Source organism: Lissotriton helveticus, chromosome 3_1 (assembly GCF_964261635.1).
Source record: "Lissotriton helveticus chromosome 3_1, aLisHel1.1, whole genome shotgun sequence".
Classification (NCBI taxonomy): Eukaryota; Metazoa; Chordata; class Amphibia; order Caudata; family Salamandridae; genus Lissotriton; species Lissotriton helveticus.
The window spans coordinates 1,950,842,931-1,950,863,186 of record NC_136061.1 but is presented as its reverse complement, the minus strand read 5'-3'; positions in this window follow the sequence as shown (position 1 = coordinate 1,950,863,186).

The window sequence follows — 20,256 nt, the reverse complement described above, 5'->3', positions numbered from 1 at the left end:
ACGCATCCCAATCCCAAATCCCTCACATCTGTAGTTAGGGTCTGGGGAGAGGAAAGGTACAAAGGGATTCTCCTAGCTCAATTTACAGGACTCGACCACTGCTACAACATTGGCTAGATTGCAGTCATTACAGGATTCATTTGCTCCAAGTTCCCAGATGCTGGGTTCTAATGTGACATCAGATGACAAACCGGAGGGTGGGGGAGATGAAGCGGAGCCCAGGGCACCACAAATACATAGGATTCCTGAAAAGAGAGCTATATAAAGGAATATTGTAATGTGAGGAATCAGTAGGGCAAACAATAGGTGTTTTCTAAACGAAAAGGGATTCACATGCCATGGAACCCGGAAGGCATAGTCATTCTATTGCAGGAGCTTCTGACCTCTGTTACAGGGCAAGCAATAGGCTTCACAATTTCTGTTCTCTGATTGGAGGAAGACTGACCATTCCAAGAATCATCAGAAAATCACGTTCCCCCAATGTCCGGCAGACTATTTTGATCTGAGATTGAAGAATAGTCTGTGACAGAAATGGAGAATGGAGAAGCCAATGGTCCATTTAAGGGTGCATTTAAATCCTCAATTTGTGGAGATTGGCTAGCACTGGTTCTTGCACTTTGGTACAAAACCTTGTAAATATTGAGTGGCCGAAAGGAAGCACCCTGAATTGCCAGTGACAACCATCCATACAGAACCTTAGATATTTCTGATGTGGAGGATAGATTGTGATGTGTAGATAAGCATCTCTTGGTTACAGTACTGGGATCCCTTCCCCTGAAGATATAAGAGGAATTATTTTCAGAAGTGTCTCAATCTTGAAACAAGACTTCTTGAGAAACACATTCAGCTTCTTTAGATTGATTAGCAATCTGTATATTTCTGAGGATTTCTGGACCAGAATAACAATAGAGTAGAAGCCTTCCCCCTTTTGATCCTCTGGACTGGTGTGATCACGTTTTTTCCCAGTCATTCTGCAGCTTGCTGAAAGAGACAGACAATGTGTAGTAACATGATACACAAATGGAAGTTAACTAGGCTCCTCATTATGTGACCAAGCTCTCCGCGTCTTCCAAGCAACTGTTTTTTCCAACTGAAATTTCTCACATTCTAACTTCAACATTCCACGTTCTACTGATGTCATTACTTTCATTACATCACCTCTACATATCTCCCCCTTTTAAACACAAATAAAAACCTGAAAGACTCGCCAGGGTTTCTAGTTTTCAGAAATGTGTGGGTTTGGTAGGTTTCCCAAGATGGCCGCCGAGCTCGTGGCCAAAAAGCCAGGTGACTAGCCTTGCAAAACCAGGTTGTTTTGTGATAGGTCACTTTGATGTCTCCTCAATACGTTTTGGGCCCTTGCCTGTCGAGGGTACTTAACCCACCCATGCAAGTTAGGTATAATTTTTATCGGGAGACCTGAGGGAAAGCTGGGTGGTAGGAAATTTGTGGATCCACGTAGATTCCAGAACTTTCCCACACAAAAATTTCAGAAAAAAGTGAGGGACCATAAAAATTTTTTTTTTTATAAATCTGTTTTTTATTAAATCAAGACATGACAAATGGAAAAAACACACTGGACATACATTGGCAAGATTGTTACGCTACAAGTGATACTCGAGGCATAGTGATCACGACTAAATAAATACAGTCCTCAATGAAACATATTGAGATGTCATTCACAATAGGCTCTCTCGAACTCGGAGGTTCACATATTTCTCCCCTATGAGTGTTCCATTGCGCCCAAGCTTGCATCCATTTATTTGGGCATCCCCTGGCTTCGTATATGGACTTTTCCATGACCATACACCAGTACATATCTTTACCCCATTCTCCAATACTCAGTGAGCTTTGCGCCCTTCATAGACTTGCAATGTTTCATTTAGCCACCATCAGCCCCACGGTAACCCATATTTGCTCCTTGGAATTTAGGTCGGTAGTGCCTCATACATTTAGGAGGGCCAGTTTAATGTTACAATCTATCTGCTGTCCCAACACATCTTCCATAAGGTTCGCTACCGCCTCCCAGTATCGCTGAATAGTCGTGGATAAAAGTTCCCTCCTGCCCACACTGCCTTACACAACCACCATCTGAGCTATATCCCATGTGAACCAACAATGACCCAGACAGATAGGACCTGTGGAGAAGCTTCAGTTTCACCATGCGAAGCCTGGAGGAGATGGCCACCTCACGAGGGAGGCCACCGCCGCCAGCCACTCATTATCATCCAATCCCGCCATGTTGGGTCCCATTTAGCCTTCAGGGGAGCCAGGAGATCTGCCATGTTATTGATCAGTATTTTGTAAATTAGTGATATGGCCTTCTCCGGCAGGTCACCATCTAAAACTCTGCCTTCGAGAGGGGTGGACTTGGGGAGTGCACTACCTTTGGGGAGAATCGTAAGTAAGGCATGTCTAATTTGGAGATTTCAGAAATGCTCTGAATGCGCTAGTTCATATTCCCGCTGCAGCCATGGAAAAGGGACCACCTCACCTGATTTCCACAGATCACCCACTTGGATATACCTATGAGGTCCCAGCAATCAAAGCCCCTCGAGAGAATCAGCCTGCATAAATGTTCACTATGCCAGAGTGGTGTGGCCTGTGTGAGTTTCCCCTCCCATCCCAAACTTTTGGTAGCCGCCTTCCACACCTGTACTGCATGCCCAGTTGGGCCCATCAGGGCAGGTTTTATCAACCGCACATAAAGGGCCCCATCAAAGCTACCTCCCGGGAGGAGCCATCTGTCGATCTGGAAGGCCAGATCGCCCTGCACCCTATACATATATTGGTTAATTGCTGCTAGGTGTGTTGCCCAATAATACTTTCGTATGTCTGCAATTCCGATGCCCCCATCGAACCACCCTAACGTGAGCTTGTGCGTTGCGATATGAGGTGCCTTTCCCTCCCACAGCAGGTCCCGTATGATACTATCGATTTCTTTAAAATATGAAGGTTCAACAGGGTGGGGAGTATTATGCAAAGTGTATAAGAACCGGGGAAGGAACATCATTTTGAACAGGGCTGCATGCCCCAAGAGAGACAACTGAAGCGATTTAAAACGTAGGACGTCAGCTTTGAGACGCACAAGAGGCGGCAGAAGATTGCGATCATAAAATCTGGACAAATCTTTAGAGAGCCAGATCCCCAGATATTTGAAGCCGTCAGTAGCTTCCGCCCGTTGATATCCCAGAGGCAGGAGAGGTCTCCTTCCAGAGAGGACATATAGCACTGATTTGGTCCAGTTTATAGAATAGCCAGCATATCTACCGAAAACATGAAATATGTCTAGGACCACATTGAGGGATGCAGCTGGAGATGCCAAATAAAGCAAAATATCGTCCGCGCACAGCAATATACGGTCTTCCCATCCAGAAGTCCATTTAAGGCCCCTAATGGTGGGGTCTTTGTGGACCCACATTGCCAGAGGCTCAAGGGCCAGGGCAAATAGAAGTGGGGACAAGGGGCACCCCTGCCTGGTGCCCCTGCTAAGAACGAACACAGAATATTTCCTGTTGTTAACCACTACTTGGGTGAGCCAAACCCAACTTGTGAACTCGGGGCCAAAACCCAATTTGTTAAGGACTGCAAACATATAGGGCAACTCAATGGTGTCAAATGCGGAAGCAGCATAAAGGGAGACCTCGACAGCGTCTTCTCTAATTGTGTCGGCACGGCACAACACCCACGCAAATTGAGGGAGGTGTTCCTAGCGGACATAAACACTGACTGGTCCAGGTGGACCATATGGGTGATGACCCCGAGCAGACGAGAGGCAAGGACCTTTGCCAGGATTTTCTCTTCGCAATTAAGCAACAGGATGGATGTGTAGGAGTAACACTGGTTACTTGGTTTGCCCACTTTGTGAATGACAATGATATTAGCAAGTCTCTGATCCTCAGGCAGTATTCCCCCTTCTTACATTCATGAAACATTTCGGTGAGATAGGGTGCTGTCTTGCCCGCAGTAAGCTTAAACAATTCAGTGGGCAAGACGGTGGGGCCCGATGTCTTCCCACCACATAAGTTGTGAATGGCCTTTTCGACCTCTGTAACTGTGATGTCAAGGTCAAGATCGGAACGCTCCTCGTCAGTGAGAGAGGGCAATGGAATGTCCCTCAAAAGTTAGGAAGCCTCCTCCTCCGTATGTAATGTTTGGGACGTATAGAGCGACTGATAATACTGACCGAGGGGAGGAGCCAAGCTCGCGTCCGAGATGGCCGCGTTTTAGCTCGGCTCCGTTCACTCTCCTGTCTACAACAACTATCCTGTACTTTATCCTGCCCCGGGAAGTATTCTACGATGTGCTGTGGAACGACGATACCTCACGGACACTTACCGTTTACTCCGGTGGCTCCTGGGTGTTGCAGATCCTGAGTTGCACCCCTGTCTGCTTCGGGGCCTCCGGAGCGGCCGGGCCTGGCGCTCCTTGGCGGCGCCCGGGCTGGACGGGGCGCGGTTGCCGGCCCTTGGTGGTGGTGTGGAGTCGGTCGGAGAGGCCGATGTGCTAATAGACCGCTTGCGGCCCCCCGGACCTGGTCCGGCGATCCTGCGGCCTGGTGTTGGGGCGCTGCCTTCCATGGACGGGGTTCACCGTACATCTGGCTCGTCCCCCCTTTGTTCTCTGGCCCGGCCATTTTGAGTTCCCCCGCCCGGGCTCGGAGAACGGTGCCGGCGGCGTGTGGGGTGCCGGCGCATCGCCTTCTTCTGGTGACCCCCCTTTCTGCCCTGGTGGCACCTCCGCTGGCGGCTGCCGATGTCCTGTTTGGCCCCGCTGGTATCGGGCGGGGATCTGTGTTTGCAGCGGCCCCGCCGAGCTTCTAAGATGGCGGCCGGCCCCATGACTCTCGGCCTTGCTGGGACTGGCGATGCGGATCCGCCGCACGGCACGTTTTCTGAATACTGCAAAGGTGAGCCTACACTTGGCGACATCCTCGCCGCCCTGCGCTCCTGGGGGGCACCCATGACCGCACCTGTCGCTATCCTGGAGAGAGGTCCCTTGGTTGGACCTGCCGGACCCCCCCCCGGTTTGGGCGGCTTCATCTCTGTTGTGTGCTGCTGGAACTTTCCTTGGGGTCGTGAACCTGGAGGCTGCTGTTGGTGTGGATGTACGGAAGTCCGCTGCCCTTCTTCATCCTGTGCCTCCTTCTGCTCCGGAGGTTTGCCAGCCGGATCCCATCTGGACCGACCTCGATGGGTCTCCTTTTCCTCCTTTGCCTCACATGACCAAACGAAAATCCTGTGACTGTGCCGCTGGACCGGCTTTCCCCGAGTTCTCATCGGAACTGTGCCTGCTTTGCCTGAGGTGGTTCCTGTTCTATCTGGATCATCCGGATCGCGATCGCTTTGATTTGAGTGTATTTTTGATTTGACTCCCTGTTCTTCACCTCCGGCTCCATGTGATCTGGTTCCTGGTTCGTTGGACTACTACAGTTTGCGAAAAACGAGGACAGGGTTGAGCTGATCTTGCCTCTGTGGACTGTTATTTTGTGGTATGGTTGGGCGATCCGTTTATAATTGTATGATTATATTTGATACTTCTTTACGTTCCTGGAGCTTATCCGTGTATTTACTATCTTCCCGTGGGCTCTGAGTATTTTCGGGCGGGAGGGTGGGAGCTGAAAGGGTTTTGATTGTGTGGCTCCTCTCCCGCTGTTTTTCCTTGTTTTCCCTTCCCCCCCCTTTTTTTATCTAAGTGATTCTTTCTTTCCATATTTCTTCTATATTTCGGGTTCTAATTAGGGCGACAGGCACGCTGCTGGGGGGTAGGCCATAGCCTTCTGCAGGGGTGCAGGGTGGGCTGTGCGGGGTGGCGGAGGGGTCTGTTTTCTTGTATCTTCCCTTGTTCCTTTTTTTTTGGTTCTATGGCTCTTATGTATCCCCTTATTTCGTGGCGCGGTGTCGGCACGTCGCCCCCCGGGGTGTTTGTGCTGGCATGGCCCTTTTGGTACGTCTGCTGTCACGGTTTACTACGCATTAATTTCTCCTGTTGCCACTAGTTCCTTGTGCCGAATTAGTATTGGGTGCTTTGTTAGCCGTGGGGGGCGTGCCCTCACTTTTTCTCCCTCCTTTTTCCGATGTCCTTTTCCTCCCCTATTTTCCCTTTCCCCCCCCCCATTTTTCTTTTCCTTTTCTGGGTTGTTGTAACGGAGGGCTTTTAGTTGTGTAAGCGTACTTTTCGCTGTTTTACTATTATGTGCCATGGTAGTGGTGGGAGGGCGTTGAGCAGCGATTGTGATTGTTATTGATGTGGGACTCACGTTCTGCCTTTGCCAAAATGTGACTGTTCTTTTGGTCTTTTCCTGTATTCGAAACTTCGGCTTGCTCACGGCCCACCGCGGCCCTCTGGACTTTACAGATTGTCTTTATCCTGCGAACCCCTTTATTTCATTATAAAATTAACCTACTCTTATCCTGTCCGCGATGGCGGCTCGAAGACTTGTTACCTTTGCCTTCATATGTGCTATTTAGATATCCTGTTGTCACTCCTGTATTGCCTCGTATGTCTCTTTATTGTGGTGGCCGGCCCGGTGGGTTGTAGGCCCGTATCTGTGAGCGCCTTCTGTACAATAAAGGTTTTATAAAAATAAAAAAAAGCTAATACTGACCGAATGTGTCGGCTATATCCTGGGGTAGTGAGGCGGGAGTGAGAGTCTGTCTCTTTCTCAACTACAATGCGACTGACCTGATATCTATGATCTAGCCAGGCTAACAGTTTGCTAGCCTTATCGCCAATGTCATAAATTCTACTGAGCGTGGCCCTATGGTGCGACTTGGCAGCCTCAGTTGCGAAGTCGGTATATTCCTGGACTTTAATATGCAATCGCTGCAGCAATTCCACTGAGTCGTTTAGCCGAAGGGTTTCCTCTAAGTGTAGGATTTCTTAATCCAAGCGAGTCATATCTGCACACTTCTCCTTTCGCTGTCCCGTGATCTGGGCCACAGCCACCCGCCATATAACGGCCTTGTAGGCCTCCCAAAGCATTGTTGTTGAGTCTACCGACCCATCCTTCTCCTGGAAGTAAAGGTCCAACTCACTTAAAATCTTATCCCTGATTTGGGGAGTCATAAGATACCAGGGGTTGATCAGGGCTGTACGGCCAACTGTGGGATCACCCACTTCCAGGCGACATAGGAAAGGTGAACGGTCCGAGATCCCCCTGGCTAAGTGCTGTATTTCCTTCACGCTGTCAAGTTGGTGTGCAAGCGTCAGAACGTAGTCTATATGAGACATACTAGGGTGTGCACCTGACAAGAAAGTGTATTGCTGCTCGGTCGGGTGCAATCTCCTCCAGACATTCACCAGGCCCATCCCCACAAGGAAGCTGTGGATCTGAGTGCAGGAGGGTGGCAAGGCCTTCTAGGGCCATCGGTCAAGGGATTCAGAGACAATGGAATTGAAATCGCCCCCGATCAACACTCTACCTTCCAGCAAGGCCAGGAGGACATCTTCAAGGTCTGCAAAGGCTGGGGCGTGCAATCCCGGCAGGACATAGACAGAAATGTGAATGATTGTGCGCCCTTCCCAGGTCCCGGAGATGGCCACGAACCTACCCAGGACATCGGTACAGACAAGGTCAATTGTCATGGGGAATGATTTCCGGACCATTATGCCCACTCCCTAGGAGGCAGAACCAAAGGTCGAGTGTGCCACTAGTTGGAAACCCCATTGCGACATGGCCTTACACGCTTTTTCAAGCAAGTGCATCTCTTGTAAGAAGACTACATTGGGGGAATGTCTTTTAAAAAATTGGAGTACTATAACCCTCTTGATCTTGTCTCCCAGCCCGTTGACATTCCACAACAGCAGCTTGAGCCCCTGTCTAGTCGTCGTGCCCATTGCGCCCTGTTGTGTGTTCATTCAGTTGCAGGGGGAGCCTCCCATGAACGCACCAAAGGGGGGACACATCAGTAGACCTCTTTCCCTTCATAGACAGAAATACCAAAAGCATATAATCAGTGGTTGCCATTCCTTGGAGACAGTCATATATGTCATACCTAAGAAACAAAGAACAATAGAAACTAGAACCCCCCCATCACTCGCGATAAATGACCGGCAGGGCTGTGAAAAGAAAATGTTGGTGCATAACAAACAATACCCCACAACAAACCCCCCTCCCACTGAAAATAACTTGCACATGCACCCCCACCCTACCAACTTGGCCCCCTCCCCCACACCCTGCCTCCCTGCATGAGTGGTTATAACCCCCCCGCCTCCCCCAACTTGCAGAGTGCCTATCGCCCACCCTAAAAATGGGCTTGTCAATGATACCAATTTCACGACTATGGGCTTACTTTAACCTAAACCATGCCCACTTTCACTTTTAATGCTGTAGAGTCATGGCCTTAGCAACTAAACGTTGTGCCTACAAACCCACACCCAGCATATTTTGTTGTTTGTTTTTTCCTTTTAATAAACAGCGACACAACGTTGAGTGTCCATATACTCCACTGCGGTCTGATGATTCAGCACTTGAATCCTTAAGAGGTGAGCTAATACACACTCACCATGATGTTCAATTACTCTTACTGGTTACACAGAGGTTTTATATTCTAAATACAAATGAAGGCACACTTAGAATGTGATATGCATGAAATCATGTTGTTTTTATCACTTTTATAGATTCAAAGAGGTTGTGTACGGTGAAACATACCCACTGGAATTAATAGGACCATGTACCAATATTTCCATTTGGTTTTTTGATCCTTTTTGTTTGTACTCTAGGTTGGCTGCTTTTCTCCGGGGCAACGTCCTACCGAGAGAAGAAGTGGTATATAGAACCACACTACACACTGTAGATAGTTTTCATTGAGTCACTAGGTCCTGAGGAATCGCCAACTGATCTATTAGATACCAAAGGGGATGATGGACGGAACGTTTGAGCAAATCAAACACTCACCCCCAGTCAACTGATCTGGGTTTAATCCATTTCCATTCCATTTTTTTCCATTTTTCCATTTGTATAGCGCATAAATCACCCGAAGGTCTCAGAGCGCTTCATCCATCATCATTCTTTAGCTCACACCACCACCCCGGTTCAGACATGGCCATATGCAAATCAGTCTGACCCTGTGCCTCATGGGAACAGTCCAGCCCGAACTGCCAAGCCATATCTTCCATGGACCGGATACAAGCATCCTGGGACCGGTTTCAGGTTCATAACCCTCATCAGCCAGGCTATCTTGAAACCAGTGGTAGAGTGAGCAAGGGACCCACATCTGGGCATACTCTGCCAACTTAGGGCGAACAAAGCGATACCAAAGGGAATGATGGAGGGAGCGTTTGAGCAAATCAAACACTCACCACCACTCAACTGATGTGGGTTTAATTGATCATCATTCTTTGGCTCACTCCACCACCCCAGTTCAGACTTGGCCATATGCAAATCAGTCTGACCCTGTGCCTCATGGGAACAGTCCAACCCGAACTGCCAAGCCATGTCTTCCCTGGACTGGAAACAAGCATCCTGGGACCGGTTTTGGGTTCATAACCCTCATCAGTCAGGCTATCTTGAATCCAGTGGCAAAGTGAGCAAGGGACCCATGTCTGGGCATACCCTGCCAACTTAGGGTGAACAAAGCGATACCAAAGGGGATGATGGAGGGAGCGTTTGAGCAAATCACTTTCCACCACAGAAATGTGAGTAAAATGTGTTTTTAGTGACACATTTTGAGGGCTGCAAAGGATTTAGGGTAACAGAACCTGGTGAGAGCCAGACAAATCACCCCATCCTGGATTCCCCTGGGTGTCTCGTTTTCAAAAATGTATAGGTTTGCTGGGTTTCCCATATGTGCCGGCAGGGCTAGGGCTCAAAATCAACAGCTAGGCTCTCTGCAAAAAAGGGTCAGTTTTCATTGTGAAAATGTGGTGTGTCCACGTTGCGTTTTGTGCCATTTCCTGTCGCGGGCACTAGGCCTACTCACACAAGTGAGGTACCATTTTTATTGGAAGACATAGGGTAATTGAATTGTAGAGCAACTGCTATTATACATTGGCTGCCCATCCGGAAGCGGATAGCATTCAAGGCCTTGACCTTGGCCTACAAGGCTCTTCATGCTGTGGGAGCAAAGTATCTCCAGAGGAGACTTGTCTTCTACCGCCCGGCTCGATCTCTAAGATCTGAATCTCTGCTTCTTGCGGTGGTTCCGCGGGTAAAAAAGGCTCGTATTGGAGGCCGCTCCTTCAGCCTGTTGGCGCCACAGCTTTGGAATACTCTGCCGCTGGCGTTGCGAGGCGCCACTAGTTTGTTTACTTTCAGGAAGGACCTTAAAACCTGGCTTTTTGCCCTTTAGCCTATCTACCCTGTTTTCTCTGCTTTTTTCTCTGTTTTTATATTACTGTGTTGTGTTCACTCTGCCTTAGGTTCTCAATAAAAGCGCCGGGACACTCTTTTTGAGTAGCCGTGCGCTATATAAAACAACGTATAACATAACATAACATAACATAACATAACCTATTGACTTTCGATGCATTCCTGCCTTCCAAATGAAAGACAATATGTAAAAAAGAAGTCACTTTGAAAAATGTCTTTTAATTCTCCTGCTAGTAAGGGTACTCACAATTTCAGAAATGTGCAAATATCTACTGTTTTTAAACTCTATATTTTGTTCCAATTTAAAAAAATACATAATTGTCGCTCATACTAATTTTTCCATGTATATATTTTCCCAAATCATTTGCTATATTCCTGGTACATAATAAAAAAACATTACAAGAAGCTGCTCAGTTATTGGCTCTGGGTTCATCGTGTTCTTGGTGAACCTACAAGTCCAATATATCCCCAAAACCAGAAAGGTCCAGCGGATGTAACAGTATATTGCTTTCATTCTGCTGACATAATTAGAAGAAGTTACAGGTGAAAACGTTGGCACAAATGGCTGTTTTTTTCAACTAATTTTGAATTTGTCTCATATTCAACTGCTTGTTTCTATAAAAAAAACCTTAAAGGATCTACACAAATGACCCCGTGCTGAATTCAAAATGTTGTCTAATTTTCTAAAATGTATAGGTTTCCACAATCATTATTGCTTTCATAGCCATTTCTACCATTAACTGGAAGAAGGTTGAAAGCACGAAATCTCCTCTGGGCCATAGCCTTTCCAATCTACCAAATAGTACAACTCTCCGTTTACATTCTTAGAGTCCAGAATTTCTTTTACTTCGAATTCCTCTCCTGACTCTAACTGAATGAGTTTTGGTGGTGAATTCTTATGTAATTCAGGTGGTGCCCTTTTCAATAAGGAGACGTGAAACACTGGATGGATCTTCATTTTTTTAGGCAATTTTAGACAATAGGTAACTGGATTCACTTGTTTCTCTATAAGATACGGTCCTATAAACCTGGGGAGGAACTTCCTATTTCCTTTGAACCTCAGATTTCTAGTGCTTAGTCATACCTCATCTCTTTCCTGTAACCCTGGATCTTCTCTTCTCTTTCTGTCTGCATGCAGTTTATATTTCATTTTAGCCTGTACTAGTTTCTGGGAGGCTTCTTGCTGAATCTCTCTCAAATGAGTAACTAAGTCTTTGACTGCTGGAACTGAGAGTTCTGTGCTTTTCACTGTGGAATTTGGGTGTTGACCAAAGTTCAAATAGAATGGTGAATACCCAGTAGAAACATCTTTTTGCATTATTGTATGTGAACTCAGCTGCCCACAGATAATCTGACTAATCTCCACCTTGCTCTAGTAGGAATAACCTCAAATACTGCTCTAGTTCTTGGTTTACCCTCTCGGTTTGTCCGTCCGTTTCCGGATGGAAACTGGTGGAGTATCTCGCTTCTATTCCCAACCCTTTTAAAACCCTTTCAAAAAGGCCTTCCAGAAATGGGACCGGAATTGAGAACCCCGGTCTGAAATGATGACTTTTGGAATTCCATGAATTCTGGCTAGGTGTGTTCTGAAATAGGTTGCTAATTGTTTTGAGGTGGGTACCCCTTTTAAAGCTAGGAAATGGGCCATTTTGGTAAATGCGTCCTCACCACCCAAATGGTGGTATAGCCTTGACTGGAAGGTAAGTCTACAATTAGATTCATGGTGATGGTATGCCAAGGACCAGGGGGAGTGGGCAATGGCTGCAATAACCCTTTTGGGGCCTGCCGTTCTGATTTTCCCTCAGCGCAGATTTCGCAAGTCTTAACATATTTCTCTATTTCGGAATTCATGTGTGGCCACCAACAGTGTCTTTTCACTAATTCTTTGGTCTTTTCTTCTCCTTTATGACCGGCCAAAAGACTATCATGACATTCATGCAGCACTTGATTCTGCAGATCTTTGGTGGGTATGTATAGAGCTCCCTTGTGGTAAGGCAGTTGGTCTCGGATTTCTCTTCCTTCTTCATTAGTCACCCATTCTTGCATACCTTTGGGACTCATAACCTGAATGATTTGTTCTCCAAAAGTAGCAGGCGCAGTCACACAAATTATTTTTGAATCTGGTATAATCGATTGACTCTGTTCCAACAGTTTCTTTTCATCAGTATTAATTCTAGATAAGGCTTCAGCTTTACCATTTTGAGCTCCAGGTCTGTATGTGATTATAAAATCATAATCAACAAAATACAATGACCATCTCAGCTGCCTTGGAGATAAGGTCTTAGCGGATTTTAGAAATTTCAAATTGCGATGGTCCGTAAACACTGTTACTTGATGCCTGGCTCCCATAAGATAATGGCGCCACTCCTTGAAGGCATCTTTTATTGCCAACAATTCCTTTTCCATTATAGTGTAGTTTTGCTCAGCCGATGTTAGTTTCCGTGATCTGTAAGCTACGGTATGTAATTGACCTGTTTTCTGATGCCTTTGAGACAACACTCCTCCAATGGCCTGATCAGAGGCGTCAGTTTCCACATAGAATGGTTTTGACATATCTGCGTGTAACAATACTGAGGCTGAAGTAAAACTTTTCTTTAATATTGTAAAGGCCGTCTCAGCTTCATCGGTCCATTCAAACTTGACACCCTTACGTAACAATTTAGTAAGTGGCAGAATTTTCTTAGAAAATTCATCAATAAATCTCCTGCAAAAGTTTGCAAAACCTATGAAGCTCTGCACTTCATTCACACAAGAGGGAGATCTCCATTCGACCACCGCTTGGATCTTGCGTTCGTCCATGTTCATACCAGTTGGAGATAGGACAAACCCCAGGAATTCCACCTTGGTGACATTGAAAGAGCACTTTTCTAGTTTCATAAACAATCGGTTTTCTCTCAGTTTCTGTAAAACTCCTCTAACTTGCTCCTAGTGTTCTTGTGTGTCATTGGAATATATCAAAATATCATCTACGTAGACAATGGCACACTGGTCAATATATTCCCTTAGAATGTCGTTAATGAAATGCTGAAAAGCAGCAGGGGCTTTACATAGACTATAGGGCATGACCTGATATTCGAATAGCCCAAATCTCGTCCTGAAAGCGATCTTCCATTTGTTGCCTTCCTTCATCCTGATTAGATGGTAGGCCCCTCTCAGGTCTAATTTCGTGTAGATCTGCGCATTTTTGACCTGGTCCAACAGAACTGAAATAAGAGGGAGTGGATATCGGTTCTTCTTGGTTATTTTGTTTATTGCGCGGTAATCAATGCAAGTTCTCAGATCACCTTCTTTCTTCGGCACAAAAAACAAAGGCGAAGACACCAGAGTTTTGGATGGTCTTATAAATCCGTTAGCCAAATACTTGTCCAAGTATTCCTTCAGATGCTGGTGTTATTTTTCTGTTAATGCGTAGACCCGCCTGCACGGTAAATTCGCACCTGGCTCCAACTCGATTGTACAGTCGTAGGCCCGATGAGGTGGTAGCTTTTCCGCTTCTTGTTCACAAAAAACATCCTCGAAGTCTCGATATTCCTGGGGTACCTCTTGCTAATTAATAACACATATTGATGCTTCCATCATGCATAACGAATGGGCCGGGTTATCCTTGTGGTTGAAACTTCTCTTTTTAATACAATTTTCGATGCAGTAGCTCGAATTCATGGTAATTGTCCTAGTACTCCAATCAATGGTGGGATTGTGTTCTGTTAACCAAGGTATTCCCAAAATGAGTTCAAATTGAGGTGTATCGATTAGATTAAATTGGATAATTTCCTCATGTCCGTCTTTGGATTTCATTCGCAAGGGTTCGGTATGACTCACAATGGGTCCGGACGACAGGTTTGTGCCATCAACTGCTCTCACTGGTTCGCTTTTGGTCTTTGGTATGGCTCTTAACCCTATCTTCGCTGCGAATTTTAAATCACAAAAGTTTCCTGTGGCCCCAGAGTCCACCATTACCGATACATCTGTGATTAAGGTTTCTAGAAACTTAATTTCCATTGGCAGAACCAAGTGGGGTGAAGAGGACTGGAGTGTGTTTGCTAACTGATGTTCTGTAGGAGTTAATTCCTGATTAGCATCCCCCTGTCCAACTCCTCCTACAGGTGGTGCTGCGAGTTTTCCTTTGGCTTAAATGGAGTCTTGGGTTTTTTCAGACACCCTTTCACAAAATGTCCATTCGAACCACAATACATACACAAATGTCCTGCTCTTCTTTTCTCCTTTTCTTCTTTAGTCAAGGGGCCATGAATGGTTCCTATCTGCATTGGTTCCAAGTGGGATTGTCCTTCAACAGTTCTGCCGTAATCCGACCGGGCTCGATCAAATCTGGGTACCACTGGTCTAAACTCTTTCCTTTTCTCTCCTTTTCGTTCTCCCTGACGAAAGTAAATCTCAAGTACCAAATCCACCAACTCTGATATTTCGGTGGGTCGATTAGGTATCTGCACCAGGACATCTTTCAATTCGTCTCTCAATCCACGATAAAAGACTGCAGCTCTCATGTGCTCTGGCCAGTTTGTCTCCACTACCAACTTATTAAATTGAGCCAAATAAGCCACTAAGTCCCGATTACCTTGTCGTAATTCAAGTAACTCATTGTCTACAGCTTGCGAAATTCTCCTTCTGTCGAAAATGCAGAGAAATTCCTTCTTGAATTCATCGTGATTCTGCAAGATTGGGTCGTCTCTAGTGACCAAGGGCATTGACCATGCAGCAGCATCACCACTTTAGTAAGACAGTGCGAAAGCTACTCTTGACTGTGCATCAGGGAAAAGAGAAGGGCGACACATATAGTGAAGAGAACATTGAGTGAGAAAGATTTGTGCCTTCTGGGGGTCCCCACTAAATCTCTCAGGAGGGGCCAAGGGAATTACCGGGGATAGGGAGTGGATTACTTGAGTGGTTAACCTATTTGAATCCTCTGTTGAATTTCCTAGACTCTCCCTACCGGTACTAAGTGATTGTCCCATTCTTTGAGCTAGTTCTGCGTTTTCTTTTCTAGGTTTAACCACTTCTAACTTTAGGTTCTGATTCTCCTCTCTAACAGCAATTAGTTCTTTTTGAATAGTGTCCAAAACTGTTCCTAAAGTCTGTAGATTTAATCCTTCAGGCATCCTGTTCGGGTACAATAAAACAACGTGGGCACTTCACTCTGTCAAAAGGATATTGTGTTCTTTGCCACGATTGCACAGGAACAGGTTGATGACTATTTTCCCAACTCCACCTTCAGGATACTCAGAGTCCGTTATCTGAAAAACTTGACTCTCTAGGACGGGGGAATTGGATAAAATAATAAACAACAAGAAGAGGCTGCTCTTGATCTTTTTCTTCTTGCTTCTCCCAATCCGACTGTATCCTGACGAACCGCAGAAGTCCTAATGCAAATATACAGGTATATACAGTTACAAGAAAAGGTTAAACAACACTTCTAATTCTTAATTCTCTATTATCTGTTTCCTCACCTATCAGATCAAGGGTCGAGCTACTCTTCTTCCTCTTATTTTGATTGTCTTTTCTGCTTTTAGCTCCAGATTTTATCTGTAATATAGTTAATATGGGTTGTGCTTAGTTCTCTACTTTTAATATCTCTAATCTATTTATTTCTCTCTATTTCTCTATCCTTACCTCCTATCTAGAGCTCTGTAGCCTTGTATCTATTACTTATTTTTCCTTTCTTATTCTTTCCTAGACGTAGTTTATTCTGTAATCTTAACTATTGTTCTCTTGTCTTTACAGGTATTCTGATAACTTATTTTGTCTTCTAGGTAAGTATTTTTCCTTCGTTCTTTTATTTTGGAAGAAATGACTAAGTTTGTACTGTCTTTAAATAGCTCCGTATTCTCTTCAACATTTAATGATAACACAATAACTGTATCATGCGTAGTTGTTCACTCTACTGTACTGACTTATCTGTATCTTCTTTCTTTCTCTTAGGTGATACACTGCGGCGGTATTCTCCTCGAACTTCCCATGATAACCTCCACGTCAGGCTTCGGTAATTTGCTTGGTGAGTTGTTCTCTTGCACGCACCACTCGGTGTTCTGGTTCTCAGGTACTTCTGGAAGGATTCGGGGGTAGAGAGAACTAACTACACCAAAATAATAAACGCGACGCTTCTCTGACTAACTTTGAGTAACAGGGAACTCTCTCTCGAACAACCTCATCCTCCAGAATACTCTGGTGAAGTGCACAGCAGTATTGGCTCGCACGCTTCACCTAGACTTCCTCACCTGTGTTTCTAGCAACCACTAGACCGCCAACTCGTATGCCGAGTTGGCGGCCATCTTGGAATTCCGTTCGTCGACCGCTGAATTCCAATAGCGGTCCTGAGTTGTCTCTTTCTTTGTTGGCCAACCGTTTCTGCTTTTCAAGGCACCAATAACGTGCCTTAGTCGGGTTTGGGTTTTAGCAGGTCTGACATGTAGTCGCTCTGTAAGTACTCTGGTGATCAAACACCTGTAGAGCAGGTGCAGAACAAATTGCCTTCTTGATATTATCAAATTCTTCTTACATTCATCTGCCACATAGACTTTACATTTGTTTTGAGAAACTTCCTCACTCAGACATTTTTCATGTAAAAATTCCTGACAAAATTAGAAAAGAATTCTACTAACCCCAAAAACGATCTTAAGTCCTCTTTATTCTGTGGATATAGAGCCTCTTTAATAGCTAGTAACAAACATTTCCTAAGTTTGACTCCACATCGCTAATCCCATGAGGTAAGTAAGTTGCATTTTCTTAGCAAATTTTCATTTGGCATATTCAAATGTAATATCGTGAATTTCTAGAACTTCCAGTACTTTTCCTAGTTTCTTGTCATAGTCCTCTTTGTCTCTCCCCATAACTAGTGTATCGTCTTGGAAAAACAATATCCCTTTAATTTTTCCAAACAGATTAAACATAAGGCGTGGGAACACTGCTGACGATGACACTCAGCCAACCAGCATTCTTTTAAATTGGAAGCACCATACAAAGTATTTCTTGCTCTCTTTATGAAGAGGCATTTGGTGGTAAGTGGCAAATAGATCCAGGGTGGAAGATGCTTCCATAACCTTTGTCATAGTCAGCATTTCACTGATTTTGGATAAAGAGAACTGATCTACAACAGAGTTATCATTTAGATCATGTAGATCAATGCACAGTCTGTCTCACTTTACCATTAACGTAGCACACAACCACTAATGGGGCTAACCACTCCGCTACTTTTACTGGCTGCATAATTCAAGCATCAACTGATCGTGCTAAGACCTCCTTGACTTAATCATTTATGCTCTTTTCATCCAACCTGAAGACCAAATGTAAGAAACAATTGTATCTGGGCATTGAATCACTAGAATTAGTGAAAGAGTTTGACTACCTGATTATCAAACTGACTCAGAATATGAGTTGGGCCCCACAATTGGCTAAAGCACAGTTAACAGAGACATATCAAACAGCAAGCATCGTGAAAATTCTAAAGAGAACTATATCTAGAAAGCTTGCTCCAGCATTAGAAACACCAAAGCCCAAGGCGCGACCCTATATGGTGCAGAGCTCTGGGGTTGTTCCAACTGCAATAACTTTCTAATTACTGAACATCATTTTTTTTAGATCTTTAGTGAACCTTTCAGTGTCTACTTCGATGAGTCCTCTCTATCTAGATCTTGGCCAGAAGAGGGTGTCACACAATATTGGTCTGCGGATACTTATGTTCTTGCACCGGTTGTGGACCACTGAAGCTCTTGCCCCTTATAGGGTGGGGCTTCGGGAGCTAATGACAGTATCCTGTGTGGACAGGATCCCCTGGATGCGCACAGTCAAGAATGTGTTGGGTAAGATAGGACTGGCTGCCCATTGGAGTGACCCAGAAACCTTGAGTCAGAGAAATAAATCTAGTCTTAAAGCTGGTTATTGGGGTTTTATCGAAACTGACCTGATAACGAATTGCAAGGGATCACTTTCCGATGGATTTTATGAATTTTAAACAGACGGTGCTATTTGAGCCCACACTGGATGAAATCGAACCTCCTCTAGCTAGGAAACTGTACCTACAGTTTAGGTATGTTTGCCTACCCCTTAATCACTTCAGAAGAAATTGGAGTAAAGTAGGGGAGAGTGTTAAAGAATGTTGCCCCTGTTGTCAAGGGATCACTGAGTCACCTGAACATGTTCTATTCTTCTGCCGCTTATACTCCTGATCCCGACTTAAATGTATTGCCCCCCTCTGTAGAAAACTGGGAGTAAGGAGGCACAAGGAGGCATATAGAATAATGAAGACAAACACAATGAGTATGATTGTATTTTGTATAGCAAAGTTTTTAATGGCTGCATGGATCAGGCGTACTAAGTATTCCTCTGAAAGTTTTAAGGATGTAGCACTTATGACGTAGCACACAGATTGTAAAAAAAGTAGTTTTAACATATATAACCGTTTCTCCTAGGCAAACCTATGAAGTTTGTAACTGTAAATAATGATGTAATTCTTACAATTATGCTGCCACTCTATGGAACTGTTTCCCTTTTGCACAAACACCAATGCACTTTGACTGAACTGTCTTGCTGTGATTGTAAATTGGATGTGACTCTTTATTTATATTGAAATGTCTCATTAGTACTGTATGTTTGAAATTGTCTTGTTTTATGGTGTACTTTATGATCCCCAGAGATCGAAATAAAGTCTTTTGATTGATTGATTGATTGACTTCATCCCTGACTGTTATTGGTACATTCCCTGCTTTGTGGGCTTGAGGAATAACTTTGTCTTTGACTAATGATTTTGTGCTCAAAATGTTTCAACCTTCCAGTTTTTCCCCACATTAGGAAATTTCTTCAACATAGTCTTTCCCATTACTTCTCCTTCATCCACAATTATAGCCTGTTCTTTACTACTGGGGTTTAATATTATATGTAAATTCTTTTGGACTGATGGACCCTTCCTTGCTACATATAATTTTCCATAATTGTTCCTATTCTCAAATCTGAAAATCAATGTCCTGTATCCAATCATGTGCATAGTCTCACCCATGTAACTTTCTGGTGCAATATCAGAATTATCCAAAAAAGGTCCTAATTTCTTTTCAAAGTTTTTCTTCCATGCTTTTTCATTCACAATAGGGCAGGGTGAACCCAAATCTGCCACTATATGTATACCTACACACCCCAACTTCATGAAACATATAGGTTTGTTTCTACAGTTTTCACATGAGATGTTTAGTACAACTTGTTCTCTAACATTTATGATGCTCTCACTTTCTGCTTCGCTAGACGTACTAGTACCTTCCATACTAGTACCTTTCATCGAAACACATCTTACTTTATCACATTTCTCATTTTTCATCTTGCAGACACGCATAGTGGGCAATTTTTCCACAGCTACTACATTTTTGATTTAGTTCAGGATAGTTTTTGCTATTTGCTAAGTGTGACGTACTGTCACACCAGTAATATTTTAGATTTTCATTAACTTCCCGAGATTTGTCCCCTTTTTTTACATGACTTGTTCCCAGTTTTGCCAGTGGTAACTTTGGCTACTACCACAGACTTAGGTTCGATAGTTTTCTTTATCACTTTAGCACATCTACCTGAGATTTCTTCCTTATGTACTATAGACAATACGTTGTTTAACTCTGCATCACCATTAATCCACAACCTTTGCTGTATTGTTGAATCATACGCATGTATTACTTCTTGATCTCGTATCAGTTCTTCAAGTAGACCTCCAAACGTGCGATCTAATTATATTTTTATCAATGTTGTGACATATTCATTTATAGTATCTGCCTTTTGATGTTTCCTGTGAATGAATTTGTATCTGATGACCCATATACACACCTTGGGAGATAAATATTTATCCAATTGTGTTGTGGTTTCAACAAACACATTACTATCCCCCACCATCAATCCTCAATGAAGTTTTCCATTAATTGTTAATCCGGGCAGGACTCAATTAATGTAGTAATTAACTG